Source organism: Mirounga leonina, unplaced genomic scaffold (assembly GCF_011800145.1).
Source record: "Mirounga leonina isolate KUSES-001 unplaced genomic scaffold, KU_Mleo_1.0 Mir_127, whole genome shotgun sequence".
Taxonomy (NCBI): Eukaryota; Metazoa; Chordata; class Mammalia; order Carnivora; family Phocidae; genus Mirounga; species Mirounga leonina.
In genome coordinates this window covers 21,217,461-21,242,942 of record NW_023270316.1, presented here as the reverse complement: position 1 = coordinate 21,242,942, position 25,482 = coordinate 21,217,461, and positions in this window count along the sequence as shown.

The window sequence follows — 25,482 nt, the reverse complement described above, 5'->3', positions numbered from 1 at the left end:
TTTTATTTTTCATGTGAATTTTTTTTTACCGAGAACATGATTTCCAGTGAACCACATTCCTACCAGTTTCTGCTATTTCACATTTTGTTGTCCTTGCTAATGGGAAACTTTTCGGGCCCTTGTCCCAGTAACTTCTTTGAGTAGCTTCATTTCATATGGTTCCTGTCCTCATATAGGAAACTTAAAATATTACTACAAAGATAGTGTTAAACCTTAGGTGGTTTCTACCCCAAGTGGTAGATTTATATTTAACTATTTTAATGAAAGATCTGTAAGTATTTGGATTTAAAATCATTGACAAATAATACATTATATGTTAAAAAAAAAAAAAAAAGATAGCAGGAAGGGAAAAATGAAGGGGGGGAAATCGGACGGGGAGATGAACCACGAGAGACTATGGACTCTGAGAAACAAACTGAGGGTTCTAGAGGGGAGGGGGTGGAGGGATTGGTTAGCCTGGTGATGGGTATTAAAGAGGGCACGTACTGAATGGAGCACTGGGTGTTACATGCAAACAATGAATCATGGAACACTACATCAAAAACTAATGATGTAATGTATGGTGATTAACATAACATAATAAAATAAAAATAAAATAAAAATAAAATCATTGACAGAGATAGACTTTTAAAGTCCAAGGACTTTAAAATCTTCAGTCATTAAATAGTCAAATCACTTTTAAAAACAGCCAAAGGCATAATTATTCCAATAAACTATGTACTTTAACTAGTAATATATATATATTAATCGCTCCATTTGCAGTTTGTTTCTAGAGGGATGACTAAGGGCTAAAACCCAGTGGTAGAATGAGTAACCAGCATAATTTTTCTGATGCAAGGGAACCAGAAATAGGCCAGAAATCTTTCTTATGTGACTACACAGTACCTAGATATGTAAATTTTGTGTAACATAGGAAGTGTGAAGATGAACTAAAGTATATTCAGAGGTAGGTAAGGATAATAATCTGAGTTCTAGAGATTTGGATGGAACAACCAAAGTCCTTATTCTAGAAAATGGAAGTTTTCAAGGATGTGTAAAAGCCCTATCACACTCAAAGTTGTCTTTTGTCAAAGAAGCTGTAGGTTTTAACCAAGGGTTTCATTGTTGCTTTAGAATGCGGGTTGGGGAGGCTGCAAGTTTAAGTAAGATGGAGAGATAATTTGCATCCTTAAAGCGGTTTCTCCATAACAATGAGGACAGTCAAGAGGTGGTGAATATTTCTTCCACAAATAGGAAGGACCTTAGTAGGGGCACCTAAGTGGCTCAGTCTGTTAAGCTTCTGACTCTTGGCTTCAGCTCAGGTCTTGATCCAGGGGTCCTGGGATGGAGCCCTGTTGGTTTCTGTGCTTTGCACAGAGTGTGCTTGTCCCTCTCCCTCCCCCTGTGCTCCTCCTTGCTCTCTCTCTCAAATGAATAAAAATCTTAAAAAAAAAAAAGAAGACTTTGCTATCATGCAGCATTTAAGTGTTAATTTTGTGGGAATTGTACTAGTCTTCTAAACTCCCAATTCTGTGCATTTTCATGAATAAACCTAGTGTATGCTTTAAAGACAAAATTGATAAAAAAATGCATTTTATTTTTTTATTTTAATTTTTTTTATGAACATATAATGTATTATTTGTTTCAGTGGTACAGTTCTGTGATTCATCAGTCTTACACAATTCACAAAGCTCACCATAGTACTTATGCTCCCCAGTGCCCATCACCCAGCCACCCCATCCCTCCCAACCCCCTACGGAAATTAAAAGTCTTATGGTTTGTCATCCTCTCTGGTTTCATCTTGTTTCATTTTCTCTCCCTTCCCCTATGATCTTCTGTCTTATTTCTGAAGTTCCTCATATCAGTGAGATCATATGATACTTGTCTTTCTCTGATTGACTTATCTCGCTTAGCATAATACTCTCTAGTTCCATCCACGTCATTGCCAATGGCAAGACTGCATTTTATTTTTGATGGCTGCATTATATTCCATTGTATATATACCACATCTTCTTTATCCATTCATCTCTTGATGGACATCTAGGCTCTTTCCATAGTTTGGCTATTGTGGACATTGCTGCTTTAAACATTGGGGTGCATGTGCCCCTTTGGATCACTACATTTGTATCTTTGGGGTAAATACCCAGTAGTTCAATTGCTGGGCCATAGGGTAGCTCTATTTTCAACTTTCTGAGGAACCTCCATACTGTTTTCTAGAGTGGCTGCACCAGCTTGCATTCTCACCAACAGTGTAGGAGGGTTCCCCTTTCTTCACATCCCAGCCAATATCTATTGTTTCCTGACTTGTTAATTTTAGTGACACAATCCCTCTTTGATTAAAATTTGCTTTTGGCACTGTCCAGGATGGATTATTGAAAATTACCTGCCCTAAATTTTTTCCACTTGCTCTTTAACCTTCCATCTATAAGCCTCTTAATGCCTTGAACCTAATCTCTAACATAACACCATGGTCTTAGTGTAAGCTCTGGAGAATCCTGGCTCATTCCACCTATTAGCTGAAAGATCTTGGATAAATAATTTAATATCACCTCAATTTCTTAATCTACAAAATTGAGAAAATAGGATTGTAATCCAGAATTGCTGTGAAAATGAGTAAGATATATTTGCATGCAAAGAGCTTATCGTGCTTGAAAGGTAGTTTTTTAAAACTGCAGCTATTCCAAAGGATTTTAGCATTTACTATATAATTTGATAAACTATATTAGACCTGCTAATGTTCCAGGTAACATATGTCCAATATGTATTTTTCCAGTAAAACAATACCCTCTAATTTACAGTTACAAGATCAATTTCAAGTATTTTTAGAAGTGTCAGAAGTTATAAATACCGCAGATGGTTTTGGTTTTGGAGAGGGGGAACTTTTCATATATTCAAGAGAAGAAATATTTGTGAGTTTGGACCATGCTTACATAAATAATAAATACATTTAGCTAATTTAGTTTACAGTCTGAAATCAATTTTGAAATCATTCCGGTTGATTCATAGTGTTAGTTACTGATTCATAGTTACACTAATATTTTTTGACATAATGATTTCAGGTATGCAACTTACTTTTTGTAAAAATTGCAAAATGCTCACTGCAATAAGTCTAGTTAACATCACTATAGAGAGTTAAATATTGTCATCAGAACTTTTAAGATTTACTCTTTTAGCAACGTTTAAATATGCAATGCAGTTTTAGCTATAGTCACTATGCTGTATATGACATCTCCATAACTTATAACTAGACGTTTGTACCCCTTCACCGATTTCCCCCAACTTCTGTTTCCCACATCTGCCCACCAGCAATCTGTTTCCCATGAGCCCCCCCTCCTTTTTTTTTTTCATTCTACATATAAGTGAGATAGGATGGTATTTGTCCTTCTTGGCTTTATTTCACTTACCGTAATACTCATGAATTCTATCCATGTTGTTGCAGATGCCAGTATTTCATTTTTTATGGCTGAATAATATTCTATTGTATGTATGCCACATTTACTTTATCCATTCATCCATTGATAGACACTTAGGTTGCTTCCATATCTTGGCTGTTGTAAGTCATGCTGTGATGAACATGGGGTACATAGATCTTTCCAAGTACTGTTTCAGTTTCCTTTGAATAAATATCCACAAGTGGAATTGCTAGATCATATGGTAGTTCTAGTAACTTTTTGAGGAACCTCCATACTGTTTTCCATAGTGGCTTTTCCAATTTACATTGCCACTAACAATATACAAGTCTTCTCTTTTTCTCTGCATCCTTGCCAGCACTTGTCTTTTTGATAATAGCCGTTCTAATAGGCATGACAGGATTTCTCAATGTGATGTGCATTTCCCTGATTAGTCATGTAGAGCATTTTTTCATGTGCCTTTGGCCATCTATATGTTTTTGGAAAAATACTTATTTAGGTCTTCTGCCCATCTTCTAATTGCTTTGTTTTTTTTTTTTTTTTTTTGCTATTGAATTGTACTTCTTTATATATTTTGGATAGTAACTCCTTATCAAATATATAATTTGCAAATATTTCACTTAGTTGATTACCTTTTCATTTTGGTGATGTTCTTTGCTGCACAGAAACTTTTTAGTTCAGTATAGTCATGTTTAATTTTTGCTTTTTGTTCTTTGCTTTTGGAATCATATCCAAAAAATTATCATCAAGACTGATAGCAGGTATTTACTGCCTATGTTTTCTTCTAGGAGTTTCAGGGTTTCAAGATTTACATTTGACCATGATCCATTTTTTTTTAATTTGACCCATTTTGAGTTAATTTTTCTGTATGATATAATGGTCAAGTTTCATTCTCATGTGCCTGTCCAGTTTTCCTGACACCATTTGTTGAAGAGACTTCTTTTCCCATTGTATATATTCTTGGCTCTTTTGTTATAAATTGGCCATAAATGCATGGGTATATTTCTAGGCTCTCTATTCTGTTCCATTGATCTATCTGCTTTGATTCCAGTGCTATTCTATTTTGATTATTATAGTTTTGTATTGTTTGAAATCAGAGTGTGATGCCTTGAGTTTTAAGAATTCTTTGGCTCTGTAGGACCTTTTGTGGTTCCATACACATTTTAGAACAGGTGGCTCTATTTCTGTGCAAAATACCATTGGAATTCTGATAGAGATTGCATTGAATCTGTGGATTGCTTTGGGAAGTATGGATATGGCAACACTATTCTTCCAATCCGTGAATATGGAATATCTATTTGCATCATCTTCAGTTTCTTTCGTTAATGTCTTAGTTTTCAACGTACAAGTCTTTCACCTCCTTTCTTAAATTCACTCCTAAGTATTTATTTTGATGCAATTGTAAATGGGATTGATATACTGTAATTTACTAGTGTCTAGAAACAACAAATTTTTGTGTATTGTGTATCTAGCAACCTTAGTGGATTTGATTATTCTACCAGGATTTTTGCTCTAAGGTTTTCTGTATATAGTATGTCATCTGCAAATAGTAAGTTCTTTCCAATTTGGGTTCCTTTTTCTTCTTGCCTAATTGTTTTAGCTAAAGTTTCTAATACAATGTTGAATAAAAGTAGTGAGAGTGGGCATCCTTGTCTTGTTCCTGATCTTAGAGGAAATCTTTCATTTTTCACCATTAAGTATAATTTCAGCTGTGGGCTTTTCATATGACTATTATGTGGAGTTACATTTTCTCTGTACCTACTTTAAGAGTTCTTATCATAAATGAATGTTCCTTTAACTTTAAGCATTTTTCTGTCCAAATGTTGATGAATGACTGATTTAACTTGAACTGGTATCAAAGCAAAAATTGTACTGGGCAAATTAACGAAGCAAGAAAGAAACACTGTGAACTCAACTCCATTGAAATGCACAGAGAACTAAGAGCAGGAGTAGGGTTATAGGAGTCTTAGGCCATCTGTGTTTGCAAATTGGCCTTACCCAAAGAAAAAGTAAACTTTTATTTTCCTGACAGGAGCCAGTTTTACAACATGGAAACGTGCCAATCTATATTAGGCTCCTACCTTCCTATAGAGACTGGGTATACAGTGGTGTTATATTGATCATTGCATTTCAAAGGGATGTCTCCCAGGTCCATGAAAAAGATAGTCCTGGGTTATAAAAGTGATAAAATGATTAAAAAAAATTGCATCTCAAAGCAGGCAGAGAGAGAACTTAGAAATTTCTTGAAGTGCATGCTCTAAGAAATGGAAGGGAGGAACCTCTTTGATTAGGCCATCTGGAATCTGTAAGTGCCAGGGTGAGAGTGAAGTAAGTGGTCCATAAGCATTAAGTTTAGTCCAGCTGAGAGAAACGTTGTTTGTCTTGGTCACTAGAATAATCTTGGAATTGCACAGAGAGGAGGAGGAGAGGGAAAAATCTGATTTTAACTGTGTGCAGTGAACCAGCTATTCCAGCACAGTTGTTATTGAAGCTTAGGCTGCATCATAACTTGTATTGATCTATTGTTAATTATGTTGTATTTCTGAATGGTACCAAGAAACATGTCATAATTTGTGTCAAGATGATAGACTGAACACATCTGTATCCTCCTCTTACTACTCTCATTGGCAACTCTGCAATATAAAAGACACACTGGCACATATTTTTTGAACCAACCGCCTCTTCCTCCCCAAAACTCCCAAACCTACAGCTATCCAATAGAGCAATATAATATAAAAAATTACAAATAATGAGTATATAAGGTTTATTAAAATTAGGAGCCAGATGGTTCTAGATTAAAGAAATGAGGTTAGAAGCTACCAACCCAAAACATGCAGGTGAGGATTTTTTTTATCAAAGCAGCTAGAGTTCAAGGTCTCCAAGTTCTGGAGTTCTACACTGTTTAGAGTAAAAACAGCAGTGGGAATAAGGCTGGGGTAGGGGTAAATGATTAATGAAGAGTATAATGGAGAATCTGCATTTCATGCCATTTGGTGATTGACAGATTTATTTTCAACATTAATATCAAAAACCAGTAAAAAGCAATATTTGACTCCATGTTAGCATTTTTGTTGGTATTATAGAAGGAAAGGTAAATCAAGTGGACCTCCAGGAAAGACAGGAATGACAAAGGCAAACACTATAGATCTCCTCATTCCACTATAGCCACATGATTAATTATCTAACTCATTGAAAAGCTACTGTCATAGAGAACTAGCATTTACTGAGAGATTAAAAAGGCATAAAAAATTGCTGGGTCATAGGGTAGCTCTATTTTTAATTTTTTGAGGAACCTCCACACTGTTCCACTCCAAAGTGGCTGTACCAACTTGCATTCCCACCAGCAGTGTAAGAGGGTTCCCATTTCTCCACAACCTCTCCCAACATTTGTTATTTCTTCCCTTCTCAATTTTTGCCATTCTAACTGGTGTAAGGTGGTATCTCAATGTGGTTTTGATTTGATTTGAATTTCCCTGATGGCTAATGATGATGAACATTTTTTCATGTGTCTGTTAACCATTTGTATGTCTTTTTTGGAGAAGTGTCTGTTCATGTCTTCTGCTCATTTTTCTGACTTCATTATTTGTTTTTTGGGTATTGAGTTTGAGAAGTTCTTTATAGAGCCGAGATGCCTTTCAACAGATGAATGGTTAAAGAAGATGTGGTCCATATATACAATGGAAAATTAATTCAGCCATCAGAATGGATGAATACCCAACTTTTATATCAACACGGATGGGACTGGAGGAGATCATGCTAAGTGAAATAAGTCAAGCAGAGAAAGTCAATTATCATATGGTTTCCCTTATTTGTGGAACATAAGGAATAGCATGGAGGACATTAGGAGAAGGAAGGGAAAAATTAAGGGGGGGGGCAATCGGAGGGAGAGACGAACCATGAGAGACTATGGACTCTCAGGGGAGTGGGGGGATGGGTTAGCCCGGTGATGGGTATTAAAGAGGGCATGTTCTGCATGGGGCACTGGGTGTTATACGAAAACAATGAATCATGGATCACTACATCAAAAACTAATGATGTATGGTAACTAACATAACATAATATAAAATTTTTAAAAAGCATAAAAAATATGAAAATAAGCAAACAACCAAGAATTACTACATATTTTTCCAAGTCAAAAGGGGCACTAATTTCAACAGAAAGAATAATTACCCCAGGAATTGGAATTAAGTGGTGAACATAAAATTAAGTATGTAATATCAACTATTAATAAAAAAATTCATAGGGTTAGGAAGCCAAAGAAGGATCATAAAGCTAAAGGGATAATTAAAGGTATTTGAAATGTAAAGTGTACTGTTAAAAAAAAAATGGCTTAATGTATTCAGCTGAAGAGCAAATTAATGAGCTAGAGGATTCTTCCAGATCCTACAGTAAGGAGGCAGACAAAAAGATGTACCAAATTGGACAAATATGAATAGAGAAGATATTTTTTGGAAGTTATGTCCTTTTAAAGAAATTCAGAAGGGGGAAGAAGGAATGAAGTAAAGGAGATAAATAATAAAAGGGGAAAGCCATAGCTGAAGAAAATCTTAGATCTTCACATGATGATTCCCAATAGAATGTGAGAATAAATGAAAAATAAAACTAAATCTAGACAGAGTGTGATGACCTTTTGCAGAAAAAGAGAAAATCCTAAAGGTTTGCAGGAAAAAGTGCCCAAATAATTACAAAAAAAAGCAATGTTAAACCACATTTTTCATGTTTATCACACGTTGAGAGATAGTTGGAAAGATAACTGGGAAAATTTACCTTCAACATTAATTGAAAAGTTGTGAGTTAATGCTATGAAATTTAAGAAGGAGAAAGGGTAAACAAAAGAAAAAGTGGCTCATTACTAAGCTCTGATGAAAGCAAACATCTGACAGTGAGGAGTCAGCAAGAAAGATTGAAATGAAACAACCAGTGTGATAGGAAAAACAATTTCAGGAAAGAGAATTTCTTCAATTCTTACATCATGTTGAGAACTTGAGAAAGGTAGAGATAGAGATAAGTGTATTAAATTCAAAACATGGAGTTTTGGTGACCTTGGTTTAAAAAAAAATCACTGTAATGGTTGGAACTTAAGACATATTTATGTAGGTTAAAAGTAACTGAGGTTAGATGGAAGAATCTTAAGAGTTCTTTGGAAAAAAAATGTAGAGATCAAGGATGGTGTGAATTTCTGAAAGAAATAGACGCTTGAAGGAAAATTTAAGTCATGGTTATGTTCTTATGGAATTGTGGATAAAAGATGAGTGAGGCATTCAAATCTTTGTAAAAGAGGTATAGGAAATTGCTTTGTTTTGAAAAGGGACAGTATTCATTGTCAGAGATGATAGATAGGTCTAATAATAGGTTTATTGGCAGATTAGTGGGTGGAAGGTAAATGTTCTCTGAATTCTGTTTTATTAATGATAAATGAGCCTAAATCATCTAAAAAGTGCATTTGTGAAGAGTTTTAAGGAGTACAAAGATGATTTTAAATATCCCTTGTGAGGATAGGAAAGTGAATCTATCAATGGTGAGTAGCTAAATGAGTACGTACGATCATCACACATTTAAAGTGAAAGTATGTGAATGTCACCACCATTCTTCAGCTGTTTGGGGGTAGATATGAAAATCTTAGACAAAGTTTTTATTCAGCCTTGGACTTTTACCTTGATGAATGGAGTGGACAGTTTTCTTACTAAGTCTGAGGAAGACCTGTAGATGACTAGTTGGCCAGCAATGAAGTGTAGCTGCAGGAGACGGTTGTACAGCAACAGTCTTCTAAAACTAACATTTTATTACAATATGATCTCAGAATTTTTTTTTTTAAGATTTTATTCATTTATTTGACAGAGAGAGACATAGCGAGAGAGGGAACACAAGCAGGGGGAGTGGGAGAGGGAGAAGCAGGCTTCCCTGCGGAGCAGGACCCTGGGTTCATGACCTGAGCCCAAGGCAGACGCTTAACGACTGAGCCACCCAGGTGCCCCTCAGAACTGTTTTAATAGGAAAACTTGAGTAAGCTGCTTGATGAGTTAAAAAGTTTTTATTAATATAGTATGATTGAGACAAGAAAAGTTTCTGTGTTAAGGAACAAGATTTCAGTAGAGTAAATTTGAAGATCTAATTGGCTTTATTCAGCTTTTCATGAATCAGGCAACAGTCCCTTCTGGTAAATAGGCATTCCAAGGATTTGTACAAAATGGGAAGTTATTACAGGCAGGATGAATGTTTGGGGCAAAGAAGTTATTAGCAAAAGAAATGATTTTTTTTTTTTTTTTTTTTTTTTCCAGGCCGGGTCATCTTTTTAAGGGAAGGGAATGGCAAAGGTCATATTATGCAGATTACCTCATTTTATTCAGAATACCTGACTCTGGTACTGATCAGGAAATTTCAGATTGACTTTTTTTTTTTTTTTTAACTATAGGACCCATGTATATGCTGTGGTACAAGTCAGGATAAAGTAATAACGGGGTAACGTTTTCATAGTTCCCACAATCATAGCTTGAAACAAAAGTAGATGTGAAGGGACCTTATAGACTATAACATGAGCTGTCTTTAGGTAAACTATGCAGATTAAGGATCTGAGGATGGATTCTGATTGATATTTCTATAGTTCAGATACAGTGGGAAATTCAGAGTTAGAATTTTTGTAGCTTTTCAGGTGAAGAGTTCATCAAACTACTCAATTCATAGTGTGTAATCATCGCCATATACAGGGTTTTCTCGTTTGTTTCCTCTTTATTCCCATATGAATATCCTTTAAATGCAACCACATTAGCATGTCTTGATACAGGTTTGTGTGGGTCTGTTTGTTTTTAAATTACATTAATTTACTTGACAGATTTGATTTCAGTCTCATCCTAATTCTGTTTTTTTTTTTTTTTAGCACTTTTTAAATCCTATTAGCTTTTCTGTATATCCACTTAATCCATAGCTTATAAATGCTGCATAGTATTCTTATGAATTGACTGCATTTCATTTAGATCTTTCCCCAGACCCAGCATAGATGTTGCCTTCCTCCAGTTCTGTATTAAATAGAGTGTTAAAGTAAACATACCTATATGTAACATTTTAGTGGAAAAATTCTCTGGTACATAAGACCAAGAACTGAATCACTGCTTAATTGGACAACTCTATTTTAGTTGTTTGCTAAATGTTTTCCTAAGAAAACATTCACAGGATAATTACAATATTTCTCTAAAATGCAAACCTTTCTATACCAGTGTTCATATTGTTTTTATCACTCATTGGCTTATCTTATTTAACAATTTAAAAATAACAGTACTCATCAGATTTTATCAGAATTAGAGAAATAAAAGAACAAGCTGTACCCCCCAGAAAACCATCTTTAATATAATTATCCTTTAACTTTTTCTATTTCTAAATATTTTCTAGTGATTAAAAGGTGCATTTCCTTTTATTTCTCTGAAATTTCACAAATTAAAAAAATTTCTTTGAAATTCTATATACATATATATCTATATTTCTGTAATGAAGATAAAATTTTAAGCTTTCTCTTACATCTGAACTATAAAAAATATTGTAAAGATTTATTTTTTTAGAGAGTGCATGCTTGCATGGGAAGAGGGGCAGAAGGAAAGGGAGAGAATCCTCAAGCAGACTCCCTGCTGAGCATGGAGCCCAATGGCAGGGCTCAATCCCAGGACCCCAAGATCATGACCTGAGCTGAAATCAAGAGTCAGATGCTTGATCTGACTGAGCCACCCAGGTGCCCCCCAAAATTTCTTATTACAATTTCTCAAATGAATAGATACATGAATTTCTGTAGTCTTATAAAATATACATTTCTCAGGAACAAGATCAACATTAGATTAGATTGAAAGGAAATACTTAAACATGGAAAGTCACCTGAGGCCCAGTTTATTGTTTTTTAAAACTGTGTGTGAAATGGAGATTGTCAAAAAGCTTATTTGCCTTTATCCCTAAAAGTACTGAGTTCAAACCAGTGTGAATCCTCTCAAACGGAAAGAGATTATCCGATTATGTTATTTGCAGTAGATCAAATAGCATTAAGGAAAGGCAGTTTATTTTTATGATCTTAGTAGGAAAATTATATTTACTCAAAATATATAACGAAATTCATAAGAGAATTACAAGAGATTTTGTCACAAAAAATCACTTAATTTAAAAATCAGTGTTCACAATGTAAATTTATTTTCTATTAGTGTGATAGAAACCTGATGGAGTACTACATTTGCCATTTCTCTTTATAGTATAATTAGTTTTTATGCATAAAAATACACATTGATATTAAAATCTTAAATACTGCCAATAACCTGAAGGGAGTTATAAATTAAATAGGAACCTTTTAGGTTTGATACACTTTGTGATACTAACCTGTGGTTCCTAGAAATCAATAATGTCAAATTAGCTACTTTCACTTCTTTGTAATTTTAGTCTAGGAGAATTAATAAAGTCTTAAAGTATTTTGTTCTTCTCCAGCTCATTTTCCCATTTCCATGCCACAGAAAAGAAAATCTACAGGAGAAAAATAAGACTAATGGGAATTTTAGGTATTTAGTAATTTTATATATAATAAACATTTTATCATTTAAGTTACTTATCTAAGACATAGCATGTTATGAGTTGAATTGCTTCTCAACCCCTCCATTTTTCATATGTTGAAGTTTTAATTCCTAGTACATCATAATGAGATCTTTATTTAAAAATAAGGTCATTGTAGATCCCATTAGTTAAAATGAGGTCATACTGGAGTCCAGTGGGGCCCTAATCCAGTATGACTGGTGTTTTTGTAATAAACACAGGGAGAACACCAGGTGAAGACTGGAGTTACAGTGCCATAAGCCAAGCAATTACCAGAAGCTAGGTGGGGGGACGATAACTGATCCTTCTTTAGTGCCTTCATGAGGGAGGATGGCCCTGATGACATACTGATTTTGAACTTTGTATCTCCAGAACTGAGATAATAAACTTCTCTTTAAGCCACCCAGTCTTTAGGATGTTGTTAACCTGAGCTTTAGTAAACTGATAAGATTTTGGTACTACAAACGGGGAGTGCTACTCTAACAAATACCTGAAATGTGGAAGTAATTTTGGAATTGGATAATGGGTAGAGCCTGTTAGAGTTTTGAGACTCATGATAGAAAGCTGAGATTGTCTTGAAGATTATTGCTAGAAGTATGAATGTCAGAGGTGCACATTTAGTGAGTTCTCAAATGATAACATATTATTGGAAACTGGAAGAAAGGTGATCTTTGTTATAAAGTGGAGGAGAACTTGAGTGAATTGTGTTCTACTGTTCTATGGAAAATAGAATTTACAAGTGATGAACTGGTTTCTCACTGCTTATGGTAAAATATGAGAAAATAAATAGATTAAAGAAAGAATTGTAAAGCAAAAAGGAACCAGAACTTGAAGACTTAGAATATTCTCAGCCTATTCTTATTGCAAAAACATGATAAAACATCTTCTGGAGAGAACACTGAGTGTGTAACTGAACCATTGTTTGCTAAAGAGATTAAGCATTTGATGTGTGGATCCAGTCAAACGTCTCAGCAAAAATCCTGCCAATTTGGAATGAAGAGATCAGTGACAGGATGGCTGTCGGGTTTCTGGGATTCTAGAGCCATAAAATGGGTCCATAAACTATATGCATCTGACTGTGTTATTCCTTGTGAAAAGAGAAGAATGGCTCCAGAGGTGGGTCAGGGGCTGGCTCTTCTTTGGTTACCAAAGGCAGGGCTACCTTACTGGTCAGGGCTGACAGAACAGAAAACTAATGCATTATAATGATGAATGAAATCTCCATGTCTTATCCTTTTTAAGAAACCCCACATACAAGGGACTTATTATTTAGAATACGCAGTGCCATTGTATAAGATGTAAGTTAAGAGGAAACAGTTTTGTCTCTATTATGAGACTACTTTCTCTGTCAGCAGATGGAAAACGTCTTTTTAAAAGCCCTGTGCTAGAATTCTATTAGAGAGCACTAGGAGAAAAGAGGGAATCTTGATGACTCAAATTTATAAAACCAAAAGAGTGTATTAACAAACATGATGTAGTGCTAGAAATGTTCCTATAGATATTTTCTAAGGTTGGATTAAAAAATGAAGATTTTAAGCATCCAACGCAAGAAACCTATTTAGGAACAGAACATTTCTGCTGAAAACTCAAAATTGTTTCCCTTAGGGAGCCTCAGGTTTTCACAGTGGCATGTCTTGAGGTATGTGTAAGAAATATACGCTATAAATCAAAATGCCACAGAACTTTCAAACTGAATCCAAAAAACCCCTCATTTTAATGAGCTATTTAAAACTAATTCAGTACAAAGTAGAGATCCAGAATACATGGCCTAGGTGACCACTCAAATGTAAAAATTAATATATAAAATGTCTGATATCGTTGAATGTCCAATTATTTTATTGTGTTGATTTAAATTAAAGAGGGTCCCTGAGAGGGAATTAAAAATCCTTCAGTGGCATAGAACCTGGAATAAATTGTTGCAATGTATTGAGGAACTCCTTACAACTCAGGACTAAATTTCCAGAGCATCAGGAATTTCTGTAGCTATGATAGGATGTGTCTGAATGGGCTAGTGCTTTTTGTGTCATCTTGTAAGGATTGTGCATCAATGCCATTTAACTAGAGTGAAGCTTCTCATCTTTCTTTGAAGGACTTTCGTGATATTTAAAGGGAGCATCATTCCACAAATACAGCTTTGAAATGCTTTGTCTACATAACCTACATACTTAATCACAGAAGGTTAACTCTTCAAAGTCAACAGACATTACCACTGAGGCCAAATATTTTGCAGGCCAAGATTTTGTAAGGTTCAATGCAATTTAGTTAATCGGCCTTGAAAGCTTTTATTCACTCTGTCTCTGTTGTGAGGGTTCTAATTAAATGTGTCTTATCTCACTGGTTTAACTGTGATGAATTCCTTCTTCAAAATTAGACTTTTGTCTTGGTTTCATTCTTTTTAAGATGTATTTTTACTTCCCAGTTAGAGGAACATCATTCTAATTAAGGCACTAGCCGAAATGAAACACCTACTCTTCGTTCAATAAACACAAGAAATAAACATGTGTTGAAAAAATAATTGAACAGGGAAATTATTGTCTTAAATATTTGGGTAATTGCTTGCAAAAATAACCCTTGACAACTTATGGTAGAAAATAATCATATGATATATTTGCTAATACGATTAACATTTTTAACTTACTAGCAATGAGGTGCTAAAAATGTCCTAAAGATTTGTAAAGGATTTCAAACTTCTGTGGAGATGATAAAAATATTTCAGCAAATTTCTAGATTAAAGATCCTATCTATATCTGATTATCACTATCATGAGGACTTATAGCTTTTTGGTGTTGTGATTGAAGCACCTTTTTTCCTTGCCAAAGAAAATTTGAAATAGCACTTGTACCCATTCAAAATCATTCTGATTTTGAGAGTCTTTTGGAGATGATAGAAGTTTGCACCAGCTCTGCAGTTAAAGCCTTACAGGGTTCAATTCCCGAATGTTTCAGAACTGAGCTAATTATTTAATTACTCCATCCTTCAGTATCAAATATAGTCTTTTATTTGAAATATGGATGGTCTGTTTTCACATGTTTTTGAAATTCTTACCTAGAATTGAAGGGCTCTAGGATTACCCTATTTGCACTGAGCCATTTGACCATTTGAAAATGAAATACTGGGGTGCCTGGGTGGCTCAGTTGGTTAAGCGACTGCCTTCGGCTCAGGTCATGATCCTGGAGTCCCGGGATCGAGTCCCGCATCGGGCTCCCTGCTCAGCAGGGAGTCTGCTTCTCCCTCTGACCCTCCTCCCTCTCATGCTCTCTGTCTCTCATTCTCTCTGTCTCAAATAAATAAATAAAATCTTTAAAAAAAAAAATGAAATACTGGCAATACTAGATTTAGGGATAACATTTTAGTTAAAATTTTTACTATATTAGCAGTCACATTTTGCTATATTAATGACAATTAGTTCACGTGAGGGTTGGCTACAATTTTCTGCAAAGACCTAAATAGTAAATATTTTAAGACTATATTAGTCTCTATTGACAGACAATACATAAACGAATGAGTGTGGCTGAGTTCCAATACAATTGTATCTACAAAAACAGGCCCTAGCCCGGATTGGGCTCCTGGGCCCAGTTGATGCCTAGTTGATACCATTTTAAAGATATTATTTATACACACACACACACACACACAGTCTTCCAGTTGTCACAGATCTCATGCTTGTTATTTTATTCAGTAAGCCTAACACTGAGGTACTATTTTATCCTACTTCCCTACTCTTACCCCATCCCCATTGTCCTCCAGGCATAAAAATCTTAGTTATCTATAACCTGTTTCTCATTTTATGCTATCATTTACATATTTTTGTAGGCTTTAGTTCCAGTTTTTCAAATCTTATGCCTCTATTCTCTGTGATGCCACTCTAACATTTCCTACTCCTGCCTTGAACATGGTAAGAAACATCCTAAATCAATTTCTCCTTAATTTTTTGTACTCCTATATATATTCACTCAAAAAAACATATTGGACAGTAGTACAACTCCAAATTACAAGTCCATTTTTCTGTTGAACCCAATCCAGCCAGGTTTTTTTCTTTCTATTCTACCAGATTGCTTATTCTGGTTGATACTGCCTACTGAATTGATAAATCTAGTGGCCAGTTTTCGGTTCTGATTACACTTGATCATTTAATATTTGACAAAGTGTTCATTCCTTCCTCCCTGAAAAACTTTTTTTTTTTGGCTTTTAACATCTTACATATGTGTCCTTGGTGTTTATCTCCAAAGTCACTAGCTGCAGGTTTTTGTCATCTTTGTCCTCACTTCTGTGCTCTCTTAATGCCGGAATTCTCTAGAGCTGAGACTTTCCCTATTCATTGTAAACCTGCACATTTTCATTATGTTGCTTAATGTTTTTGTCTTTATGGTATGACCAATTTAAATATTTTCAAAGGTATTGGAGGTTAATTTTTGTTAAAAGGGGGTTTTATAGAAGTGAATAATGTTACATATTTAATAGGGTTTTCAGCATTATAAAATAGGAAAGTTGCTTTTGCAATAGGCAAGCAATAAAAGCTTTTTTTTCCAAAGTAGTTATTTACATACAAGAAATGATAGGATTTTAAAATCCTCATAGTCTTTCTTGGAAGTCTTATCTATTCCATTACATAATGTAGGCAGTCAATTCTATTTTATAATATAAGGGGAAATTATATAAACCCATGTACATTACCATGAAAACTTCAAAAGTTTTAACAAGTGTTAACAAGCTCATGATAGCTCTTAAATTGAGCCTTTGAATCTTAAAATGGTTGACAATTTTTTTTTTTTTAAGATTTTATTTATTTGACAGAGAGAGACACAGTGAGAGAGGGAACACAAGCAGGGGGAGTGGGAGAGGGAGAAGCAGGCTTCCTGCGGAGCAGGGAGCCCGATGCGAGGCTCAATCCCAGGACCCTGGGATCATGCCCTGAGCCGAAGGCAGACGCGTAACGACTGAGCCACCCAGGTGCCCCAAAATGGCTGACATTTTTAAGCTATATCTCCAATTTGTACTTTTTCCTATGTTAATCATGCAGTCACTTGTGCAAATATGAGGTCTTATTTAAATCGAATAAACTGACAATTGTGAATTTTTTTCAAGGAAAAATTAAGATGTGATTAGATAAGTACTAGTTTATTTGAAAAAAAAAATATGGCATGTTCTGTAGTCAAACAGTTTGAAAATAAGCATATTTTTAATGATGTGGTAGATCATTTCCAAAGATGAGTGTCATTCTTCCCACATACATTGGATCTGTTTCCCACCCTTGTATACAGAAGACCCTGAATTGAGACCAGGAGGATGTGACAAAATGAAACCATCTCAGATACTGTGCTTAGACCTTACGACCACATGGGATCCACTTACTCTCTTGGAGTAATGAAGAGTGGTCCAGTATCTCCTGCTCGAGAGACCATTGCATCATCCACATCTAGCATTGAGGTTCCAGGCATTTGATGGAAGCTTTTTTTTTTTTTTTTTTTTTTTAGATTTTTGGGCCCTTCTTGATCGTTTAGAGGACTACAGACCAGTGAGAGATCTTAAACCTTCATGTATAGGGTGAGAACTTTGAGGGAAATAAGTGAAAATTTGTGACTCAAATGGTATTGGCATCAATTACAGTAGCCACGGATGAGGTATTAAGTCATTACTGAATCTGAGAATGAGGAAGCTCTGCATCAAATCCTTATATAATAATCCAGTCTCAATAATTAGTTAAAAAGAAAAAAAAAATCCCATTCTAAGTCAAAAGGGATAATCTCTTTTTCTAGCATTTACAGCATTAACTATATACAGAAGTCCTCTGGTAAGCTCTGATAGCCTCTTTGCCTTTATTTCAAAAATTTAAGACTTCGTTTTCTAATTAAGGATAAAGTACTTTGAGAACTAGTGAGTATTTTACAGTTGATTTTTCTGTTTTGTTTCTACTTTTTCCATATTCTTTTCCATTGAGTTGGGGGCAGATATCTGTGTCTACTTTAGGGCATGAACATTGAAGAAGTATGTATAGTTCTGTTAGGTATTCAGAGTATTTGTGACATAATGGTGATAATTACTTTCATGTAAATGCTCTGGCATTTCATTTACATATAATAGTCTCTCTTTTAGTCCCTTATACTTCATCTAATTGTAGGGCTTTTGATCAACTGGTCTCTGGCAATGAAAATCGTCTTCTACATAATTGACACCAAATCCAAATCTCCTGTATGTTTGTTTTTGTCTTCTTTCCCTCATTCTACTTCATGTATTTTATAGGGGTCTTTTATTGGGGGGGAAGGAGTTACAAATGTATACTCAAAGAGTCATTTAAATTTGACTCATTAAAGCAAAAGACACTCCAATCACTGGGGAAATCAAAAGGGTTTCAGCAGCTCTGCTAGGAAACGGACAGAAATCTGATTTTCCATTATCTTACATTCTATCTTAAAATGAACCTGTTAAGTGCTAAGATAGGAATGTTTAGACTTCACCTCTTTTTTTTTAATATTTTATTTATTTTTATTTTTATTTTATTTAAATTTTTTTTGAATTTTATATATGGGACAGAGAGAGAGACAGTGAGAGAGGGAACACACGCAGGGGGAGTGGGAGAGGGAGAAGCAGGCTTCCTGCAGAGCAGGGAGCCCAATGTGGGGCTCGATCCCAGGACCCTGGGATCATGACCTGAGCTGAAGGCAGACGCTTAACCGACTGTGCCACCCAGGCACCCCAGATTTTATTTATTTTTAGAGTGTGCCATGGGGTATGGGCAGAGGGGGAGGGAGAGAGACAAGCAGACTCTCTGCTGAGCATAGAGCCCAGTGGCAGGGCTCCATCTCATGATCCTGAGATCATGACTTGAGCCTAAACCAAGAGTTGGACACTTAACTAACTGAGCCACCCAGGTGCCCCTAGATTTTGCCATTTTTAACTATAGTTATCATGTGTTTGCCTATCAACACTAAAATAGGCTTAGTCATTGTATTGCATTGCTCTGCCCATATTCTATTGGAAGACATTGAATATTGGGCAGGAATCCTGCATGATGTCACTAATGACAGCATTAGAACAGGGGAGCACCGGAGGTCAGTGCTTTCTTTAGGCCTGGGGACAGGCCCTGAACACCACAAATTTTAGTTATTTTAAGGAATTTTTAGAGAATTATCCTTAGCGGAGCAAAATGGGGTTAAAGGTGAGGTAAACATGAACCAGGGGAGACATCAGGTGCTAATAGTAGGAAATATTTTTTAAATTAGTGGTATAGAAAGATGTTTGTACAAAAGTCGTAAGAGGAAAAATATGTTTTCTGGTAATTATAGCTTAACATGGCAATATATATGCCCCTAAAGAGTAGATCCTGGAGAGAGATGAAAGATTATTTAATGTTTAGCATGAGAGTGATTTTATAGTTGTCATTTATCTTTAAATATAGCAAACTGAATACAAAGCTTTTATTGAATCTGTTTTGGGGTTGCTAGGTCAGTGGTTTATTCAAATATATTTAATACGCTATAAAAATAAGAAAGGCTCTAACCAAGATGCTTTAGAATTTTAAAAATACATTACCCCAAGACCATTGTCCTCCAAGGCCTTACAGTCAAGACAAGGTAATGTGAATAGCCTGGCCAAAGTTAATTAGGTATAGTCTCTTGACGGGGCTCATCAGAGATTCCCATGTGAAGCCAGTGACACAAGCATTAAGGATATACTGAACATCTTAATTTTAATTTATGTGTTAGAACATTTGTTGATGGGCACATTATAGGCAATATCTCCACAGAAGTTTGATCTTCTGTCTAAAATATTAAGGCAGTATTTGAATACATTTATATAACTTGTGTATTTAGTTTCTGCCACTTCTCATTCATATAGGTGGTTTTGAATCTGTAAGCATCTTTCATTTCAACAAACTAGATTTATAGGAAATAATTTTGATTCCTCACTTTCCTTTATCCACCCAACTTAATGTGAAATTAAATCCTATAACTCTCATTCCTTATACAGCCTTTGTTATCCATTTCATTCTTGCTGTTCTGACTTCTGCCACCTAAGTGTAGACCTTTTATCCTTTTATAATATGACCCCTACCAAAATTTTCAATCTCTGCTTTTAATAGTACTTTTCATCTAATGCCTATGCCCCAGCTGTAAGCCTACGAGGATGGCTTTTCATAAAGTAAGAGTTTTTCTTTTAAGTGTTTAGCTTCCAAGAAGAAAAGATAGATGTTAAACTGAATGAGTAGGATATTGTTGTTTTTAACCAACTGAAAATAGTAAAGAGGCTTGTATTAGAAATCAAAGACTGTAGAATTTTAACTTTCAATAGGACCAGTGAGTGACATGTAATTTGAGCTGCTGATTTTATTAAAACAAATTTGAGGTTCAGAACTTGATTGGCTAATCCAGACACGAACTTGTAAAAAGTATTCCAACTGAAATTTAGCAATCTTGACAAAATTTACTTTCTCTGTCATGGAGGAACAGATCATACATAGGGATGTTTTGCAAGAATGCTTTGTTTGTTCCTTGATTTACTTCTGGTTTTATTCCTGTTGAGAATGTTGAAGATAGACCAAACAGCTTAATCCTGGTTTTGCCAATGTAAAAATCTATGAAATTGCTGAGACATTTAATGTCTCTGAACTAGTTCCTGGTTTATGGTAATTCTGACAGATTTGTCAAGAAATACATAGAAGTGCAATTATTATTTGCCTAGCATACATCTTGGCTCATATACTATGAACATACTGGATTTTGACTTTCCATTAAATTTTTAAAAACCTACAAAAACACATACTTTATTCTTCCAGTTCTAAAATAAGGAACTAATTATTTTTTTAACCCCTAAAATGCATGCTGAGATATTTGAGATGAAACAGTTTTGGGGCTTTGTATTGAGGGGATACAGTGTGATTGCTGGTGACCTTAGGAAAGGGCCAGATTCCTTTTTTTTCCTCCTGTCTTGGTTGACAGCAATCGACTTCATTGTTAATATTTTATGGTGCTGTTTTCTATGTTTTCAGAAAGTGTTTATTTTGAAAATGTAAAATGACTTCAATCTCTCTACAAAACACACAGACACATTTCTCATGGGGAAATTCAGTGGTGTTCAGTTGAGCATCATGAACAGAAAGGAGGTAATTTGAATGAGAAAACCATTCAGGCTGAGTACAAAGATATCTTACTATTATGCTCAGTCTGAATATTCTTAAGATGTTCTTCTAAATTTTTAAAATAGTACCATGAAAAGAGAAATATATTTTGGTTTAAACATTTGAAATCCATGTGGAGGTAGAGAATACATATCAGAAAAAGAGACTGGCAAGTAAATAGCAGGTGGTTGTTAAAAAGACAATTAATCCTTTGATCTAAACAATTACCTGCATGAATATGTGCCAGGCCTTATCAACATACCCCTCCTTTTTGTTTTGTATGACAGCTTTTCCTGCGTTGGGTCAAAGGCAGAAGAAAAATCAGCCTCTGCGAAATGATTAAATCCTCAGAAATCTATGCTTTTCTTTTTACCTCGTTGCCTGTTTAGGAGTACTCTTTCCATATACTTAGAATCCAGTCCAAGAAATCACCCTCAGAATCTCCAAATTCAGTGGGTAGGCCAAATATTCACAGTACATACACAAATATAAACAGGTAGCTTGTATCGATAATTTATAACTCTTTATAGATGTTTTCACACAGTTTTTCAGTTTTCCATGATCACACTATTTGCAACTTAGCATTTCTAGTGGAGTGAATTGTTTAGTAATGTAAATTTATACTAAGGTATAATATCAACTGCTAAATATATATCCAAGGATGGGTTAGGAAATCTTTGAAACACGTGGTGGGTACCTAATACTTCTTTTGCCCATCAGTTGAGACCTTCAAAACACCTTTCCCAATCTTTGCTGAGAAGATGATCGATTAGAGAGCCATGCTGAGAGGACATCAGATATCAGATTAGCACATATCAGAGCTTTCATAGGTCAGGAAATTATATGCCAGAGGAAAGGAATAATTATAAGTGCTCCTGCTTCTTTCCTTCACTATAAAGTGAAGCTATATTTTCATTTAGGGACTAGAAGGAATGGTAGGTAGGAGAAAATGAAAATAATTTGATTTCAGTTTATGAAAGAAGGAGCTGCTTGTATTCTACCTTTACATTTACAAAATTTTCATAATGGAGAAGAATAGCATGGCTATCCATAATGCCTTTTCTATGGTTACTGATGTTACATTTTTACCAAGCAGGATTTGTCAGCTTTTCTGTGTAGTTAACTCCTGGTGCTGAAAGTATTTCACTAGAGTCAATAATTGTATATAAAGAATCATTACTGGTATTTGAATATCTGTGGTAAAAGTTCTTCACGGAGTTCAGTTTGGAGCTTTGGTTATCTCAGCTGCAATATTAGAAAAGTAGTATATGTACTTGGTTTTCTCTTTGTCATTTAGAGATCAGATGTTGTAACTACATATTTGAAATCACTAGGAAAACTTATCAGAAACTTAGTTTGTACTCCCACTAGTATATTTTTGCTTTTGTTGCTTGTGCTTTTAGTGTTATGTCCAAAAAGTCAAGGAGCTTTTCCCCCTCCCCCCAACCCCAGGAGTTTGATGGTTCAAAATTTTTGTGAGTGCTGTAAAATTGAGGTCCAGTTCCATTCTTTTGCACATAAATATCCAGTTTCCCCAATACCATTTAGTGAAAAAACTACCCTTTCCCCATTGAATATTCTTGGCTTCCTTGTCAAATGTTAGTTGGCCCTGCATGTGTAGTTTATTTCTGGACTCTTAATTCTGTTCCATTGGTGTACGTGTTTGTTTTTATGCAGGTACTATACTGTTCTGGTTTCTCTAGTTTTGTATTATAGTTTGAGATCAAGATGTGATACCTTCTGCCCCCCTCCCCCGATTACTTTCACTATTCCTGGTCTTTTGGGTTCCATACAAATTCTAGGAATGTTTTTTCTATTTTTGTGAAAATAAAAGTGTCACTAGAATTTTGATAGTTTGTGTTGAATCTGTACATGTTAGGACAGATATTTTAACAATATTTTTCTAATCCATGGACATATAGTATCTTTCCATTTGTGTCTTTAATTTTTCAATATCATTGTTTTCAATATATACATTTTTTACCTCGTTGGTTAAATTCAGGTATTGTTTTTTATGCTACTGTACATCAAACTGAAAAGCTGCATGGTAAAAGAAAAGGGTAACCTGTTGAATGAGAGACAATATCTACAAACCAAATAACAGATAGGTTAATTTCTAAAATGTATAGGGAACTCCTACAACTCAGAAAAAAAATCCATTTAGAAAATGGGCATAGGTCTGAATAGACTTTTTTCTAAAGAAGATATATGAGCAGGTACATGAAAGATGCTCAAGAATAGTAATCATCAGAGAAAGGCAAATCAAAATCACCTTACACCTCTTAGAATGGCAGTTATCAAAAAACCAGGATATGGAGAAAACAGAATCCTACTACACTATTGGTGAGAATGTAAACTGGCACAGCCACTATGGAAAAACAATACAGAGGTTTGTCAAGAAATTAAAAATAGAACTGTCTTATGATTCAGCAATTCCTCTTTTGGGTATGTATCTTAAAGCAATGAAATCATATCTTGAAGAGATACCTGCATCCCCATGTTTACTGTAGCATTACTTAGAATAGCGAAGATATGGGAACACAAGAAATGTTCATGGGCAGATGAATGGATAAAGAAAATGTGACCTGTTTATATACGATGGAATATTATTCAGTCATAAAGAAGTAAATCTTGCCATTTGCAGCATGGATGGACTTTGAGGGGAGTGAAAAAAGCAGACACTATATGATCCCACACAATTGTGGAATCTTAAGCCAAAAAAAAAAAAAAATTCCATATCCTAGATATAGTATAATGGTGGTTACCGGGGCGGGGGGGGGGGGGCTGTGTGTGTGGAGGAATAGGGAGATGTGGGTCAAATTATACACACTTCCAGTTGTAAGGTGAATAATTTTTGGAGATCTAATATATAGCATGGTTACAAAATTAAAAATAGTATATGCTTGAAAGTTGCAGAGACTAAATCTTAAATGTTCTCAGCACACAGGCAGATCAGAATAGAATGTGATGGATGGGTTTCCATACATTCACATGTGTGATAATCATTTCATAACATGTATTGGATCATCACATTGTACACTTTAAACTTAGTGTTAAGTCAGTCTTAGTAAAGTGATTATAATTAGATACCATTGTTACAGAACATGTTGGGACACAAGATTCTGAAATGACCACCTTAGTCTCCATTGAGGTCAATTCCTTAATTCACTTCGTTATGCAATGACATTATAGTAGTGCTAAAAGATTACGATGTACATTTATGTTGCCAGAATAAAGACTCAAAACAGTATTCCCAGCTTGAAGATAAGGATCAGAAGAACTTAAAAAAATGAAAATGAAGTATATATAATCTACAAGCAAAAGAACCTCTAGATTTACAGAACAAATTGGTGGTTGCCAGATGGGAGTTGAGGGTGGTGAAAGGGTGAAGGGGATCAAGAAGTATAAACTTCCAGTTGTAAATCATGGGAATGTAAAACATACTATGGGAAATACCGTCAATATTAACTTTATAAAATAACAGATGGTAACAATTTGTTGTGTCATTTTTACATGCATACAAATGTTGAATCACATTGTTGTATACCTGAAACTTATCTACTTGTTACACATCAAAAAAGTATTTCATCATGGAAGAACTTCACACTCAAAACAATGAAGCTGTAACCAAATTTTCTAAGTTAGCCAAGCAGTGAAAGGCATTTATGCTGGTGAATTAATTAAAATACGTGTGATTGCAGCAGTTAAAATTTGTCAAAAACAAAACAAAACAAAACATACACGATCAGCTTTTTTAGAACAGTTGCTGTAAAGAGTTGAGGCCATTGGAAGCAATGTTCATAGTCAATTAAAAAAATTTTAATTTAGATAATTTTAAATTTTTATCATTTTTTAATCTTAAGTTTTTATATCAATTCCAGTTAACATACAGTGTAATATTAGTTTCAGTTATACACTATATGGATTCAACACTTATATACATCACCCAGTGCTCATCACAAGTGCACTCCTTAATCCCCATCAACTATTTAACCCATTTCCTCATCCACCTCACCCCTGGTAACCAGTAGTTTCTTCTTTATAGTTAAGAGTCTGTTTCTTCTTTTGCCTCTGTTTTTTCCCCTTATGCTCGTTTGTTTTGTTAAATTCCACATATGAGTGAAATCATATGGTATTTTTCTTTGACTTATTTTGCTTAACATAATACTCTAGCTCCATCCACGTCATTGCAAATGGCAAGATTTCCTTGTTTTCTATGACTAATATTCTATTGTATGTATGTGTATATATATATACATCTGCACACACAGTGTAGATGTATATATATATATGTATCTGCACACACACCAAATATTTATCCATTCATGAGTTGATGTTCACTTGGGCTGTTTCCATTGGCCATTGTAGATAATGCTGTAAACATTAGGATGCATGTATCGCTTTGAATTAGTGTTTTTGGATCTC